The following is a 17,059-nucleotide window of genomic DNA, read 5'->3' on the forward strand; positions in this document are numbered from 1 at the left end:
TTATGAAATTTTTTTAGTACATTAACTGATTTTCTCTTTTGGGAATGCTGAAAGGTAGCGTTTATTACTGAAACTCTTCTATAGATGAGCAAAGTAGTGCACCAGAGAAATGAAGTGATTTTGTCTGAATTCACTTAGCCATTAAAAGATGAGGGCTAGGGGCACCTGGGTGGCTCAGTGGGTTAAGCCTCCACCTTTGGCTCAGGTCATGAGCTCAGGGTCCTGGGATTGAGTCCTGCATCAGGCTCTCTGCTTGGCCTACTTGTGATTTCTCTCTCTCTCTCTCTCTCTGTCAAATAAATAAATAAACAAACAAACAAACATCTTAAAAAAAATCTTAAAAAAAAAAAGATGAAGGCTAGGAGTCAAACCTGTATCTTCTGATACTAGTTCATAGAGCTTTTACAGTATCTGATAGTTATTGATTCAGATTTGAACACAGAGCAAGTTTTCAAAAATACCTCATTGAATTTATACCAATGAGCAAATACTGTTTTGGTTCGGTAAGGAGGGCATAAATTTCAAGTCTAAAGGAACTGTTTTCCTTCACATTGTACCCTTTTTGAATATGCAGAAAAAAAAATCCTTACTTTGTTCCAATTTTGCCATGGTCAGAAAATAACAGCAGTTCCTCAAATTTGCAGTTGTTAGTATATAACAGTTTCTTTTTTCATGCTACAACTAAAGCAAATGCCATTACTATCTCCATCTTATAAAAAGGAAACAGACAGATGACCTATAAAGGCTTGCCCAGTATCAAAGCAGCAATCTTAGCAGCTAAACTAAATTTTCAACAAGGTCTGTTCTAGTTTTTTTTTTTTTTAATAAATTCCATTCCATTTGTCTGTGATTATTTAGAATATAGCCTCATATATGAAATTTCTTCCTCAGCTCTAGAGGGATGATTACCATGAAACCATTTAATTGCAGTAATCTTAATGTCTTCATTAAAATTTTTTTACATTCTAGTCAAAATATGCCCACATTTTCTGGCAGTTCTTAATGTTTTTACGCTGCTGAGTTCCCACAGGATCTGCTGCAAATATTTAATTAAGAGGCAATTGTTTCAACATATGTTAATTTTTACTTTCTTAAGTGTTTATTAGTATAGATACTCTGTTGAAATCCCCCCACCTCCTTTTTTCTTTTTCTTTCTTTTTTTTTAAGTGTTAAGTTGTCTTGTTTTCATTATCTTGCAGGAAGTAGCATCTTTCTGTTTATGGCTTAAAAATTTATTTGCTGACCCTCTAGGAAATGTTGCCACACATAGTAATAGAAAAAGGAACAAGGAAAGGGAATCCTTCATTCCTAAAATACCCCTTTTCTGCTCTTTTCTTCTAATATTTCTGTTGCATATATTGAAGCCCTGAGAAGAACTCTACTACAAAAATTTTGGTCAGTTTTTAAATTCATAATTTAAAGACTTACAAAGAAAAATATTATTTAAAAATTTCCTCAAATGAGTAAAGAGAAAATTAACAAAACTCATTGTGTGTGAAATTGTGATGGCAGAGCTGAAAATCATTTTGTATAATTTACAGACCATAATTCTGTTGATAATAATTATGTCTGATAAGATGATCAGAGAGTCAGTCAAACCTTTAAATAATGATTTTATTTGTAATAAAAGTGAAGAGAATATAAGTTTTCAAAATTAGAAACTAGTACATAAATTAGAGTTAAGCCCCATGGTAAGCACTCGGCAGCTATTAAAATACTGTGTTCAAAAATGTTATTGTGGGGACGCCTGGGTGGCTCAGTTGGTTAAGCAGCTGCCTTCGGCTCAGGTCATGATCCCAGCGTCCTGGGATCGAGTCCCGCATCGGGCTACTTGCTCGGCAGGGAGCCTGCTTCTCCCTCTGCCTCTGCCTGCCATTCTGTCTGCCTGTGCTTGCTCTCTCCCCATCTCTCTCTCTGATAAATAAATAAAATCTTTTAAAAAAATGTTATTGTGTTACTCAGAGTGTGAAAATGAATATTTAGCATAAATTAATTTAACCAAGTCAATACTGGGGAATAGGGTATTCTAGATTAGAGGAAACAGCATGATTCTTAGATCTCATACACGCTCATAAAGTAGGAATTTAAGATTTATAGGGCCTTTGAAGGAAAGTTTGAACTAGAACCTGTGGCTAAAAGCCACATAGAACATAATTTTGTTCTATATCAGAGAGAATTTAAAGATAGTTATGTGATATTGTGGCTCACAATAGATATTTACCAGACACACAGTATACATCAGGCTGTTCTAAATTCTTTATATGGTGTTAATTTATTGAATTGTACAACAGTCCTATGAGTTAAGTACACCTATCATTCCTATTTCATAGATGAGAAAACTAAACATAGAGATATTTCCAAAGTCACATATCTTTTAAGTGGTAGAAACATGATTAGAACCCAGGTAACACATAGCTTCAAAACCTGTTCCCTTAGTACATGTAATAGTTGTTCTATGAGGGAAAGAATTTCTCATCCCTAAAAACAGTGAAACAGCAATTGGAAATCTACTTGCCAGACATGTTGTAGAAGGGAATTTAAAGCATGTGTAAGGGAAGTTAGACTTTAAGCCTGAACTTGGGATTGTAAAAATTTCTAAAATATGTCTTCAGAACCAACCCCCCCCCCCCACCAAACTAAGCCTAATGATTCTGCATGCTGTTGAGTATTAGGCCATAGTTTTTACTTTTCTTGGATCTCCCAATGCACTTCAAATAGAGCTAGACTGCATAAGTCAACAATATATATATTTGCTAAATTGAGTAAGTTTTAATTACTTTATATGTATCTCATTGAGAAAATTAAGAACCAGACTGTTCATGTTTCATCATAGTCCTCTTGGTGCCAAATTTATCTTCCACAGCATTTATCTACCTTCTTCCATTTGAATGAGTTTTCTGACTCTCTCTCCACCTTTGAGATGGCTAACCATCTCAAACTATTTCAATAACCACATCTTTTGATGCCTCCTTTGCAGTAACTTCCCTCTTTCCTCCCTTCCCTCCCTCCCTCCCTTCCTTCCCTCCTTCCTTCTCTTCCTCCCTCTCCAAGTTTTATCTTATTTTTTCTTCTCTTTATCTTTTCTCTCCTTCTCTTATCCCTCTTCTCCTTTCTCTCTTCCCATTCTCTCCCTCCTTCATGTAATGAAATATTTATATGATGAAATATTTTTGTGGTCATAAAAGGGAATGAAGTATCGAGACATGCAACAACATGGATGGGCCTTGAAAATGTTATTATAAATAAAAAATGTCTGTCACAAAAGACCACATATTGTATGTGTAAATAGATAAATGTTCCATTTATCTAGAATAGTCATATTTACACAGACACTAGATTAGTGGTTGCCTAGGGCTTGGATAGGGTCAGAGGGGATAACGGTTTGGGGATAATAAAAATATTTCAGGGGTGCTTGGTTGGCTCAGTGGGTTAAAGCCTCTGCCTTAGACTCAGGTCATGATCCCAGGGTCCTGGGATTGAGCCCCACATTGGCTCTCCACCCAGCAGGAGGTCTGCTTCCTCTTTCTCTCTGCCTGCCTCTTTACCTACTTGTGATCTCTGTCTGTCAAATAAATAAATAAAATCTTTAAAAAAATATTTCAAAATTAGACAGTGATGATGGTTGCAAAACTATGAACATGCTAAAAACACCGAGTTGTACACATTAAAAGGGTGAATTTTATAGAATGTGTATTACATCTCAAAAAATGCTACTAAAAACTATAAATATGTGGTACATACATACATACACACTATTGATACATAGATTGCTTAAATTTTTTGTAAACTTACTAATTTAGGGATCATGGAAAACATCATATATATTCCTCAAAGAGACTTAATTAAAAAAAAAAGTCTTCCCAATAGAATTAGGACACAGCTGTTGGTATTTATTTTTATTATAAACTCAGAATTTATAAAATAAATGTGGCCATTTAAAGCCTCCCATTTTTAATGCATCTTTACGTGAAGGACATGGTATCTTTCTTTTCTTTTTTTTTTTTAAGATTATTTATTTATATATTTGAGAGAGAGAGAGAGAGAGAAAGAGCACAAGCAAAGGGGAGGAGTAGATGGAGAGGGAGAAGCAGCCTCCCCTTTGAGCAGGGAGCCTGATGCAGGGACCTTGAGATCATGACCTGAGCTGAAGGCAGACACTTAACCAATTGAGCCACCCAGGCATCTGAAGGAAACAGTAGCTTTCTAAGCATTCTCTAAAACTTTGAATACTCTTTTGTGATGAAAATACCCACTTTGTAATTTGGGCTTTGATACTAGATGTGGGTGTGGCCTTAGGAAAATTATCAACTTTTCTGAATTTTAGTTTATTTGGATATAAAATAAATATAAGGGTCACATTTTTTGTAGGAATTACATATATATATATAAAGAACTTTCTTCAGTCCTTCACTTAAGTTTTTTGAGCTTTAGTTTTCTAATCTATATAATGGGCTAATCTGACAGTCTATAAATGTAATTTAAAATTGATACTGTACATAAATCACTTTGGATAGAGCTTGGCACAATAAATGGCAGTTTAAAAATAAAAATTGTTGTTGCCACAACATTATTTATCTCATACGTAGTACCATATCCTAGCACACAAATCCATTTTATCCTATTTTTGTGTACTTGTCCCTCTGCCTTCAGCTAGTCTTTTCTTCTTTCTTTCTTTCTTTCTTTCCTTTTCTTTCTTTTTCTTTTTCTTTTTCTGTTTGGTGCTTTGTACATACTCATCTTTGTCCTTGGAAATTTTGCCTAAAAAAATCTGAATTATATGATGTTCTCTACAGACAAACACTGGTAGGTCTATGCACTAAGTTCCTCACTATATTAAATTCTGTGGGGTATGGAGTTATATGTATTGGGGAAGAAAATATGTATACAGATAAGTATAATACAAGTTGGAAAAAGATCAGTTCCATGCAGAAATTTAAAAAGATAGGGGAAGGATTTATAGCTGAATTGAAGGGGTAAGCATGGGGGATCAGAGGAATCTGTAAAGGAGGAAGGGTATGGTAGGGAGAATAATGGCCATCCTAAGACATCCACATCCAAATCTCTATAACTTGTGAAAATATTAGTTTGAATGATAAAAAAGAGTAAGGTTGCAGGTGAAATTAAAATGCTATTCAGCTGATCTTAAATTATCCTGGACTATTAAATAGGCCTAATATAATCACAGAGGTCCTTACATGTAGAAAAGGGAGGCAGAAGAGAGTCAGTCAAAGTGTCAAAGGAAGTCACTTTCTTCTGTGACTACAGAAGAAAGGCACAGAAAGATGCAATGTTGCCATGTTTGAAGATGGAAGCGGGCCACCATCTAAGCCAACGGGCTCCCTCCACAAATTGGATAGGGCATAGTCATGGATTTTTTTTCTAAAGCCTCCGGAAAGTAACATAACCATGTTGAATCCTTGATTTCAGCTCAGTGAGATCCATGTAGTACTTCTAGTATTTAGAATTGAGATATCTCCCCCCTTGGCCAAGTTACTTAATCTCTGTGAGTCTCAGGCTCCTAATCTGAAGAATAAAGATAATAATAGTTTCTAAATCATAGGGATATTGTAAAAATTAAATGATATATAATATTAGGAAAGCACTTATTGTAGTACCTGCCTCATTGCACATACAATGCAGTCTTTTGATAAAGAAAATAATGATCAAACCAACTCATCTGCAAAGAATTCAGTCTGGGGTAAAGAGATGTATACACACACAAAAAAATCATATATGGTTTGGAAGATTTTAGATCTCAGCATTCATATAAATTGGGGTCTAGAGTACCAGGGACTATGAAAGTATGTTTTTCTGAAAATGTGGAAATTTCACACCTATATTTTTAGAAAGGTAACTTTCTTCAAATGGTTCAAACCACTCTGAAGAAGGAGCTGACTCTGCACCTTCCAAGCAATTGAGGCAGATGAGATCATGACACAAGTTCTTTGTCATCCTTTACATGGTCCAGTGTATAAGAAATGGGAAAAAGACAATTCATTTTTCATAACTCCTTCATGTACACTTCGCGTGGGCTGGATTCTCTAATGCTTTATTTCAGGCTATTTCCAGCTTTTTGCTAAGATCAATATTTCAAACACAATAGATTCTGGGTATGTGTATAGTTTTTAGTGTTCATGTGTGGTTGTGATATTGTGTTCCATTTCTAACTTTTGCACTGCTGTTATAACTGAAAAATAGGAGAGACAGGTCTATAGAACTCTAAAAACAGCAGGTGATCAATAGCAAAGTGAAACCTATTAATTTATAAGAGATGAAACTATATGAAGGAGGGGAAAAAAAGATGGTGAAGGAGGAGGAAGAGAAAAATACATCTAGGTGATCGGCCCTGGAGATGCCCAGTAGCTGAATAAGAATCTTCAGAGTCTACTGATTTCTTCTTTTGAAAATGAAGATTACAAATACACTATTCAAGATACAAATATGTTTCTGGGAAAGAGAAACTCAGCAAAATAACATCTTTTCATTTAGCTACCTTTTTGTCCATCTATTCTGTAGGGAGTAGGTTAAGTGCCACTGTAGTCAAGGCAGTGGTACAAGGATCATAATAACGAGAGCCCAGCAAATCCATTAGATTATCCTGCTGGGACTGGAGTGAAAGGAAAGAGAAGAAAGACTGAGCAACAACGAATTTTGGAGCTGTCAAGAAAATGTAAGCCGGTAGAATCATGAAGAAGCATTTGGACTTGGTATTGATAATCTTGGAGGCACAATCTTAGTGTGGTCTATCCTCTGACCCCGCAACCTACAGTTAAGATTAAGGTGAGGCTTTTATCAATTTCAGACACTCCCAGTCATTGCTTACTCTCCCTTCCATTTGTTCTGTATTCCAACTGTATCTACCTTTCTGGGTAACTTGCCTATCTAATCTGAACTGCCCTTTTCACTGTTTCCACCACCCTTCCCCACCCCTGGATGTTGGCATGTAGCTATCCATCCCCTGCCCTGTTCTTACAGATCACTCAATCTTTCATTCATCCATGTTGTAACTGAATGCCTGTCATATAACTTACTTTATCTTCAGTCACTGCTTACTCTGTGCCAGGCACAGGAGTCGTACCTTGACATACCATATTTTGTTTATTCTTGAAAAAAATATTGTAATACTCATATTTTTATCCCAATAATTTACTAAAAGCACATATTAGAAAGTAGCAGGGGAAGAACTCGAACTGTTTTTATTGAACTTGAAAATCTGTGCCCTTAACCACTGAAGTCTGGGTTTGGGAATAGGTGCTGGGGATACTGAGCCCAAAACAGCCAGTGCCTTCCTAGAGTACCTTCAACCTTGATGGGACAGACAGGGAAACTGATGATTTCTATATTGCGGAATGAGAACTTTGGTTGGGAGAAGTCTGTTTTGGAGTAAAGGAAAGGAATAGGAACTTGGCTGGCTATTGGACATAATCTTAAAAACTGAGTGGATAGGCCCAGAGAATGGTCTCCTAGCAGAGCTGGAAGTTTGTTAACAGAGATGCCTTAGGAGAAGTGCAAGTGGTTTACTAGAATTAGAGAAGAGGGTGGCAGGTAATTAGTTGTTAAGACAGTGTGGTATGTGATATGTCAGAGGTTTTCAGGACATTGTAAAGAGATACAGAAATGGGACATCTAGAATAATCCTAGAGTGTGAGAGGTCAAGGACAACTTTGAAGTGTGGGTGCCCCCTGCTCTGTGTAAAGGAAAAGTGGAGGTTATCAAGGAAGAGAAGAGAAGGAGGACATTCTAAACAAAAATACAAAGATACAGCATGCCTGAAGGCAAGAAGCCATGAAGCAGCGAAAGGAAACACTGAATATTTGAAAGTCCTGTTTCAGCCTTTCAAAAAAAAAATATTCAGTGTTTCCTTTCGCTGCTTCATGGCTTCTTGCCTTCAGGCATGCTGTATCTTTGTATTTTTGTTTAGAATGTCCTCCTTCTCTTCTCTTCCTTGATAACCAAAATATACTTGCGGGGACATGGTGAAAAATGAGAAAAAGTTCAGATTATGAAAGTCTCATGTGCTAAACTAAACTATTTATAAGGAGTCCTGTAAGATATACAGAAACTTTTAAGGATAATAAACAAGAAATAAAAGTGATCCAATTTAGGGGCACCTGGGTGGCTCAGATGGTTGAGCAACGGCTTTCAGCTCAGGTCATGTCCCAGGGTCCTGGGATCGAGCCCCGCATCTGGTTCCCTGTTAAGCAGGCTTCTCCCTCTCCCACTCATCCTGCTTGTGTTGCCTCTCTCACTGTGTCTCTCTTTGTCAAATAAATAAATAAAGTCTTAAAAAAATGATCAAATTTGAATTCTGGGAAAAGGGATCATTGCTCTGACTACAGTGTAGTAGTAGGTGGAACAAAAGGGGAAGGTCTTGAAGACAAGAAAAATCAGGGAACGACATCATAATCTAGAAAAAAAATGATAAAGACATCAACTAAAAATATAGTAGTGAAATAGAGTGGTAAAGAGTTTTTAACGGCCCGGTAAAGAGGGAAGGTAAATGACTCCCATATTTCTGGCTGGGTGACTGAATGGTATTACTGAGGTAAGAAACTCAAAAAAAAAAAAAGATGGTTTTGGTCCAAATTATCTCAAAACTAGACATATTCAATGTGTGTGGAACATTCAAGTTGACATACACAGAATGTGTCTGGAACATTCAAGTTGACATGTATAGAAGGCTTTTGAAATCTAGAGATCAGTTAAGATAAAGGCCAAGAGTGTGCATATGTATAAATACTCTTCCTTTTTCTCTCTTCATATATATACATATATATATGTATGTATATGACATTTATAATGCAAATGTTTGTTTGTTTGATGTTGTCCAAGGGATCCTTTAATTCATCCTCATGTTTTAAATTCTTCTCTCTGTGTTATTCAGCTCATATACTAGGAGACCTGATACAACTATTAGGTAATGCTATGGTAGTGTTTTGGAATATATACAGGTATAAATTTAAAAAAAATGTATACCCTAAACTTACACAGTGATGTATGTCAATAATGTCTCAAAAATGCTGGACGCCTGGGTGGCTCAGTTGGTTGGACGGCTGCCTTCGGCTCAGGGCGTGGTCCTGGAGTCCCGGGGTGGAGTCCCGCATCGGGCTCCCAGCTCCCTGGGGAGTCTGCTTCGCTCTCTGACCTTCTCCTCGCTCGTGCTCTCTCTCACTGTCTCTCTCTCTCAAGTAGATAAATAAAATCTTTAAAAAAAAAAAATGCTGGGGAAAAAAAAAAAAACCTCTGAAAAAATCCTTTATTTCTCTACATTGGATCCTAATCAGGCTGTTCTTGTTCCTTTTCTAAACAATTCTAATTATACATTAACCATTAGAGGATTCTTAATGCCCCATTTCATATTTAATGTGGAGCTACTTGATTTCACAAGCCATGAACACAATATGCCAACAAAATCTCAAGTAAACATTTAAAATTCATGAATACTTAGGATTTTAAGGAGAGATTCCTCTTTTTCAGTACTTCTAGTACCCAAACGAAATTATAATTAATTTTGTGGTTTTCTACTCTCTCTTTTTCTTCTGGTACTGTGGGCACCTTACCGGCCCAACCAAAACTCTGATTACAGCTGGGGATACATTTAGATCCTTAAAAAGATTACTGTTATCACATAAGACTATCCTAAGTTCTGCAGCATCCACAAAGCTGCTCCGTCAGCGACCGCAGATGCCTTGGATAAGGCTTCTCTCTTCTCCAGAGCGCACCAAACTGGATAGATGGTGACATAAAGTGGCATTCGTACAGCACCGTACAGAGCTGCTTCACATCCATTGTCTTGATGTTATCCTCATGATAGATTTCTGAGTCAGGGATTATTGTCACTTCTTCTTCTTCTTTTCTTATTTAAAGTCAAGAAATTTATTGGCCATTATCCAAACTTTTTTCTAGATTACACAACCCCAAACACTACTCTTACGATCTTACTATCCTTGCTTCTTGATTTTAGTCATTTTCTCTCCAGAGAACTGGGCACATTTATGAGGTTTTTGTTCATATTTTTATTTAAATTCTAGTTAGTTAACATATAGTGTAATATTAGTTTCAGGAGTAGAATTAAGTGATTCACCACTTACATACAACAACTAGTGCTCATGGTAACAACTGCCCTCCTTAATACCCAACATCCATTTAGCTTACCCGCCCCCCATTACCTCTCCTCCAGCAAACATTTGCTCTTCAATAGTTAAAAGTCTTGAAGGGATTAGAAGCACAGACATTTATAAAATTATGTGATAATACAAGAAGGACAAGCCAGGATGGCATGAGATTGGAAGTGATGGATGAGTGATTTTAGATTCCTCAAGAGTGTTTTCACCATTTAGATTTTTATTGAACTAATGGAGTAAAGTTGTATATCTAATTTTTTTTTTAACCTTAGATAGGAATGATTTTAAACTTCACCAAAGAAACAAACAACAACAAAAATTTTACTTTCAGCCTCAAGTTTGTATAAATGTAGACTTACCAGTTGCTTTCTCTCTAAATTGAAAACTTAGAAATCTTCTACTAGAATTAATGTGTAATTTATAAATTTGCTTTCCTCATTTCGCATTTTGTTATAAAAAATAAAAAGGCCTCTAGAGGTCGCTGGTGGGTTGAGGGTGGGCTTCCTTGTGGTTTGTTTCTCTTAGTTAAGAATTAGTCATCTTACAGGATTATGTGTTTCCTAAAACTAGTGGGAAGAAGAAATCCCCTTTAACTCTTTGTCAGCATTTTAGCCATTCATAGACAATTATGATCTAATTCAGTATAATGCTATTTCTTTTTTTTTTCCTTTTTATTAACATAAAATGTGACATTGGGAGGGTGTATGCTATCAGGTGAATGCTGTGAATTGTGTACTTCTGATGGAATCAACAATCTAGTCCCATAGTTTCTAGGCTGATCTTTGAGACCTTAGGGAAATCCCAACTAATTTATTGTCTTAAATACCTCCTCCATTGATGAAGCAGTCATATGACCCTTGAAGTCTAGTAAATATATTGTCTTCCATATGAGCACTGAAGTCCAGATTGAAAATGTGATTTGCCTAGTCTTTCAAATGGTTAGCTGCAGAACAGAGATGAGAACTAACATATTCTGACTTCCTTCCTACTCTGTTTTCTTTTTTTTTTCATCCAGAGACTTGAACTCTGAGTTCAGTATGATGTAGTTTAATGAACTTTTACCTAGAGACTGACAGAAGCTAGCCATGTGCACTGCAATGGGGACTGAGATAAATTATGGTCTCTGACCTAGTGAAGACACATAGACAGATAATTAGGAAGAGGTTACATAATAAAATAGAGGTTCTCACTTTCTATAGAACATTGGGTGCTATGGGAGCCCTTGTCTAAACCAGAATACCTTTCTGGGTTTTTAGAGATATTTTCCTGCATGAAGTGTTTCTCAAGATAGTGAAAAAATTAGTGAAGTTTTATCCAGAGAAAGAAGATGGAGAGACTGTAGAGGAATGGTGGATCCAAAAGGAGGGCCATTCTGAGAAGACAGGAAGAGCAATAGTAAGATTGTGTCTTAGAGCAAGAATATATTTCACATGTTTTTGTTTTGTTTTGTTTTGTTTAAGTCCTAGGTGCTTCTGTAAATTAAGTTTTTAGAAAGCAGCAAAAGGTGCAAATTCAAATGCTTATCACAACTGGGCATGTAACCTTATAGGTGAATTCAGTTCAGTATAGAAAAATTGTCACCAATGTTAATTGTGGTGAATTGGAAGTCCCTTTATAAGGGAGAAGTTGCTGTTCACTTTACATGAATTAATGCCACAGGGTCTTAGCCTTGCTAGCTATTTCCATTTTTTAAGAGACCTCCAAATGTGGACTTTTATGTGAAATCCTCTGAATTTTTTGTTATTGGTAATTATATACTTCAACTTTAAGACCCTATACAGGCCAACAACGCATATCAAATTCATGAGCTTTAAAATGATTGCAGGTGTCAGTGCATTACCAGATTCTGGGTAACTTTTCTTTACAAAATAAAACCGCATACATAGTAGAATAGTCACTGGACTGGGAGCCAGGAGATGTAGAGTTTTGCCTGTTAAGTGGTTGTATTATCTTGAGCAAAGCAGTTTACCTAGTTTTCTCAGTTGAAAGTCACGAATTGCCTAAGTATACAATTAAATTAGCTAGTCAAGGCATTTCAATATCAATATTTATGAGATTTTAAGCATAGGAAGGCTCATAATACATTGTAAGATGTAGTAATTTTTACTTTCTGCACTGCCTTCACCTTCCCATTGTCCAGCTGTCATGTAGCCCTGTTAGGTGTTTCTGCCTCAGAGTTAAGTACGTGGTGTTTGGGGAGAATATTCAATAACATTAAATCGGAGACAGCTGTTTCACACTTTCCCTGCTCATGTTATACCCTTCACCAGTTATTCATTGTTGATCTTTGGACAAGTCAATGAGAACTAGTTTGAGAAAAGTAGATGGTAATAGCTTAGCTACTTGAATATATAGAGTTAGACTAGAAGCCTGGTTGAGATCCCCTCCATGACAGAAATCCAGTGGATTCTATCAACCTTCTGCCACCAAAAACCCATTAGCACAGGAATTCTTTGCTTCTTCCTCCTCTTATGACAAGGAAAGCTTCCTACTTTATACTGCTAATCCCCCTACCTGGACATTACTTCATTCCCTCCAACTTTCTCAGAAACCTTAAACTTCTATTCTTCTATATTTCACTTATTTCAACCATCCCCTCTTTGTAGGATCTTGGTCATGTACATTTACATATATCCAAGTCTCTTTTGGAACCCTGAAAAAAATGAATAAATAAACAAATAGATTTTTATTTTTATTACTAATTCTGTTTATTACTAACAACATTTTAAACCATGCAAAACTTACTTAGATTCACTAGTCCCTATAGCTACTACACTTTCTAGATTACATTCATGGCTTCTGTTTTTCATTTCCTCACCAACCTTTATCCCCTTTAATGTGGCTTTCAAGCTTACCCCAGCACATCAAAGTCAGCATCATTCCTGGCATTAAACCCAATGTATGCATTCAGTATTCATCTCACTTGATATTTTGGAAGATTTTAACACTGTCTGACACATCTCCTTTAAATGTTCTCTACCCATGACTTTTAAGACCCTATATTCTTCTCAAGTTTCTGTTAATTCTTTTCCTTTCTTTTTCTTTTTGATTATCTTTTTACAGTTTCTTGGTGAATGGGACTTACAGAATGTCCCTTTTGAATTGATATATACACATTTTAAACATATTCTAGTTATTATTATTTGCCAGTTATACATATAAAATTATCTCTCAAAAAAATATCTCTGTTTAGGGATATGGTTATATCTTGGGGAGGGAGTGCAGGTAGTCTGCGTATCTTATTCTCTTTGCCCCCATGTCTATTTTGCCGTTGCTCTGGACTGGGTGAGAGCAGCCAAGACAGTAGTTTCTTTCCCTATAAGCTCCCAGTCTCTGCCCCACATGCAAAATGCCAAAAATACTGCTTTCCTGATGTCCTACTCTTGGTTGTTTTTTTGGATTGAGGCTTCATGGCAAGTGAGGCAAGCTGGGAAGACCAGAGTTTACTGTTTCACTCTAATTTTTACTCATAGAGTAGAGATGACATTCCGGTAGAAGCAGACCACTATTACAGTCCCTCATCTCCATGCAGAAAGCTGAGATTCTGACCAAGAAGTAGTATTTAAGGACTAGTAACTCCAGTTTTGCCTGAGAGCATTTACTTGGAATAGGACATGGAGAAGTTTGTGCTGAAACTAGGGAAAGAGACATCCAAGAAGGACTCTCCTGGGATCCTCCTCATCTCTGGGGGTCTGGAAGTCTGGGACATTAGAGCAGGGAGAGTTGAAAGCATCCTCCATACTATACACATTAATGAGTAAAGGGTGGAAGTCTAATGTCTCAAGAGATCTAAGCACCATCTTTACCAAATGGGGACTGAATAATAAGATATTCTGACCCAGGGATAACCTCAAAGTAGCCAGGCTCAAAAATAAAACTATACTTAACACTGGTGGTCTGGAAAGCTGAGCATATGCCCAAAGCTGTATCATCTCAGCAGAAATTAGGAAGGGGACTTCTAAACTATTAGTCCCTGATTGGATGTGGGCAAAAATATAAACTCCCTGGGCTATAAATGCTGTCTCCACATCCCACAGAGATCCAGAGTGGTAAAGAATGAAAATCTTCCCGGCTCAGGTGGGATAAGCACAACCTTCTTGTGTTAGCATCCATGTCTTTTGCTGACACAGGAGTGACCTCTGGGAAGCCATGCTAAAGGTAAAAACAAGGGGGGAAATATTTGAATTGACACCAGATAGTTATTCAAATCTATACAAGAAACCAAAGAGATTTGATAAAGGTAATGACAAAAAAAAGTATAATTACATATTTATTTTCTTTTCATCTCTTAACTGAATTAAAAAGCAGTTGCTTAAAACAATATTCGTGAAATTGTTTTGTTGGGCCTTTAGCATATGGAAATGTAATATATTTGACGAAAACAGCACAAAGGGGGTTGGTGAGAATGAAGCTATCTTGCAATAAGGAAATAACACCAGATGGCAACTCAGATCCACAGGAGTAAATGTGAAGATGATACATAAGAAGGTTAATGTTTTTAAAAAGAACTCCATAAATATTATTGAGCCCCCCTTAATTCTCTTAGTTTCTTTAAAATACATAATTATATAAAACAGTAATTATAATAACATATATGGGGGATTTAAACATATATAGGCTTCGTATGTATGATAATAGTGGAGAGAAAGGAATAGAAGTAATGTTTTTAAATCTTATTGGGATGAAGTCAGTGTAAACTTGCAGTAGATTCTGATGTTATGCATATTGTAAGACCTAGTGCAATTGCGAAGAATATAACTTTAAAAACTAGTTAAAATTTATTAAAGGAATTTAAGTGGTATTTTAGAAAATATCCACTCGTGAAAAAGGTGGTAAAGGAGGAACAGAGTTACAAAATAATCATGGACCATAGAAAACAAAAAGCACAATGGCATTTGTAAATCCAAACATAACAATGATAGCATTTAATGTGAATGGCTTCCACAACTTAATATAATTAAAGAGATTGTCAGACTTAATTAAAAAAAAAATCTAATTGTAAATGTGTATAGGAGACCAAAGTTACAAATAGTAACTTTGTAAATAGGAAGTAAAATCCTGGTTAAAAAAAAAAAATCTGCAGGATCATGGCAATTTATATTCTTATCAACATTGTCAGTGCCAGTTTCCCCGGACCCTGTTAACAAGGTGCATTATCAAACTATCCGATGTATTTTCAATCTGTTAGATGAAATCCTATTGGTAACTCAGAAATGTTTTAATACTTATGTTATTATGTACAAGTTTGGCTGAATTTCCATGTGTTTAGAAACCCTTTCTCTTTTATTTGAAAAAAAATCTTTTCATATTGTTTTCACATTATTTTCTATTGGCATAGTGATGTTTTCTTACTGATTTCTCAGCGCATATATGAATTAAAGAGCTTAGCTTATAAAAAAAAAAAAGCTACCCCATGCAGACAACTATAAGAGAGTTGGAGTAGTCATGCAAATATCTATGTCTTGAGCCTTAAAAAAAACCTTATTTTCCTTTACTTTGCCTTAAGTCTATTTTTCCATTTATATACCTGTGGGTTATTTCATCTTGGCCCATCATTGCACTATTTCCTGTCAAATTTCTAAAGAAACATTTTCTAACTTAGGATTCTAGGTCAGGTTCACTGTCACTCTGTCTCAGAGACTACCAGAAAGTCATTCAAGATAATAATTTTTATAATCATAATTAAATAAACAATTATGTAATGAATTTGTGATGTCTTCCTCATCTGGTAGGATGGGCTCCATTAAGAGCAGGCGCTAAGCTGGCCTTGTTCTTTTCTTTTTCTCCAGCATTTAGTATAAAGTCTGGCATATATTCATTAAGTTTATCGAAATGAGTAAATAAACAAATATGCAAATGGACCCAGGAACTTAAAGGAAACTTATGTCTTCTGGAGCAATGGCTCCGTTCTCCCCCTAGTCCCATGAGTCACAAAGTGAACCAGAGGGAGTTCCTAATAGCTAGTATTTCCTAAAGGGTCGTCACTTGCTTAGTATATTGGGATAATTGGGATCCTGGTAAAATGCAAACTCTCAAGCCCTGTTCTAAGTTTATTTTCAGTGAATGAGAATGGGTCACTGAATCTCTTAAATGATATTTCATGGGATTTTTCTTCAATTTCCCTATACTACATGTGCTCATATTACCATAGATGGTCAAAGAAATATTTGCTAACTCTTGACTAAAGAATGGATATGAGACAACCAAAAAATGGGGTAAAGACAGAATTAACAAGTGAAAAGGCACAGAAATAGGAACAACTTGGCAAATCTGGTAAATAAGAATATATAGCTGAAGCTAAAAGCATTGGACCACAAAGAAAAAGCAGGGCATGAAGTAAAGCTACAAAGTCAGACATTCTCCAGGTCATTAGCAATTAATATGTCATGAGGAATTATTTCAATTTCAACTTAGAGAGTTCACATAAAAGCACAAAAAATGTCAATCTGATAACCACAAGGCCAAAGGACTGGTTTTCAGCTCTGACAATAGATGCAATGGCCAGGAAGACTCTAATAAAGAGTTGTACAGATGACTCAGATAAATTCAGAGAGGCTTTTGAGTCCATTCAGAATCTTTATTTAACAGGGGGAAATTGTCCCAAAAGAAATGATTTTTGGGGTGCCTGTGTGGCTCAGACGGTTAAGCCTCTGTCTTTGACTCAGGTTATGATCTCAAAGTCCTGGAATCGAGTTCTACATCAGGCTCCCTGCTTGGAGGGGAGCCTGCTTCTCCCTCTCCCTCTGCTGCTTCCTCTGCTTGTGCACTCTCTGTCAAATAAATAAATAAAATCTTAAGAAAAAAAGAGAGAGAGAGAAGTGATTTTTCCCATGGATGAACAATGACTATGTTTTGGTGAGCTGGGTTAAATAGTCTCTTACCTCATGGTCCAGTGCTTTGAGTTGTGAGTGAATCCTTGTAAATAATACTTTGTA

The sequence above is a fragment of the Neovison vison genome, chromosome 7 (assembly GCF_020171115.1).
Source record: "Neovison vison isolate M4711 chromosome 7, ASM_NN_V1, whole genome shotgun sequence".
NCBI lineage: Eukaryota > Metazoa > Chordata > Mammalia > Carnivora > Mustelidae > Neogale > Neogale vison.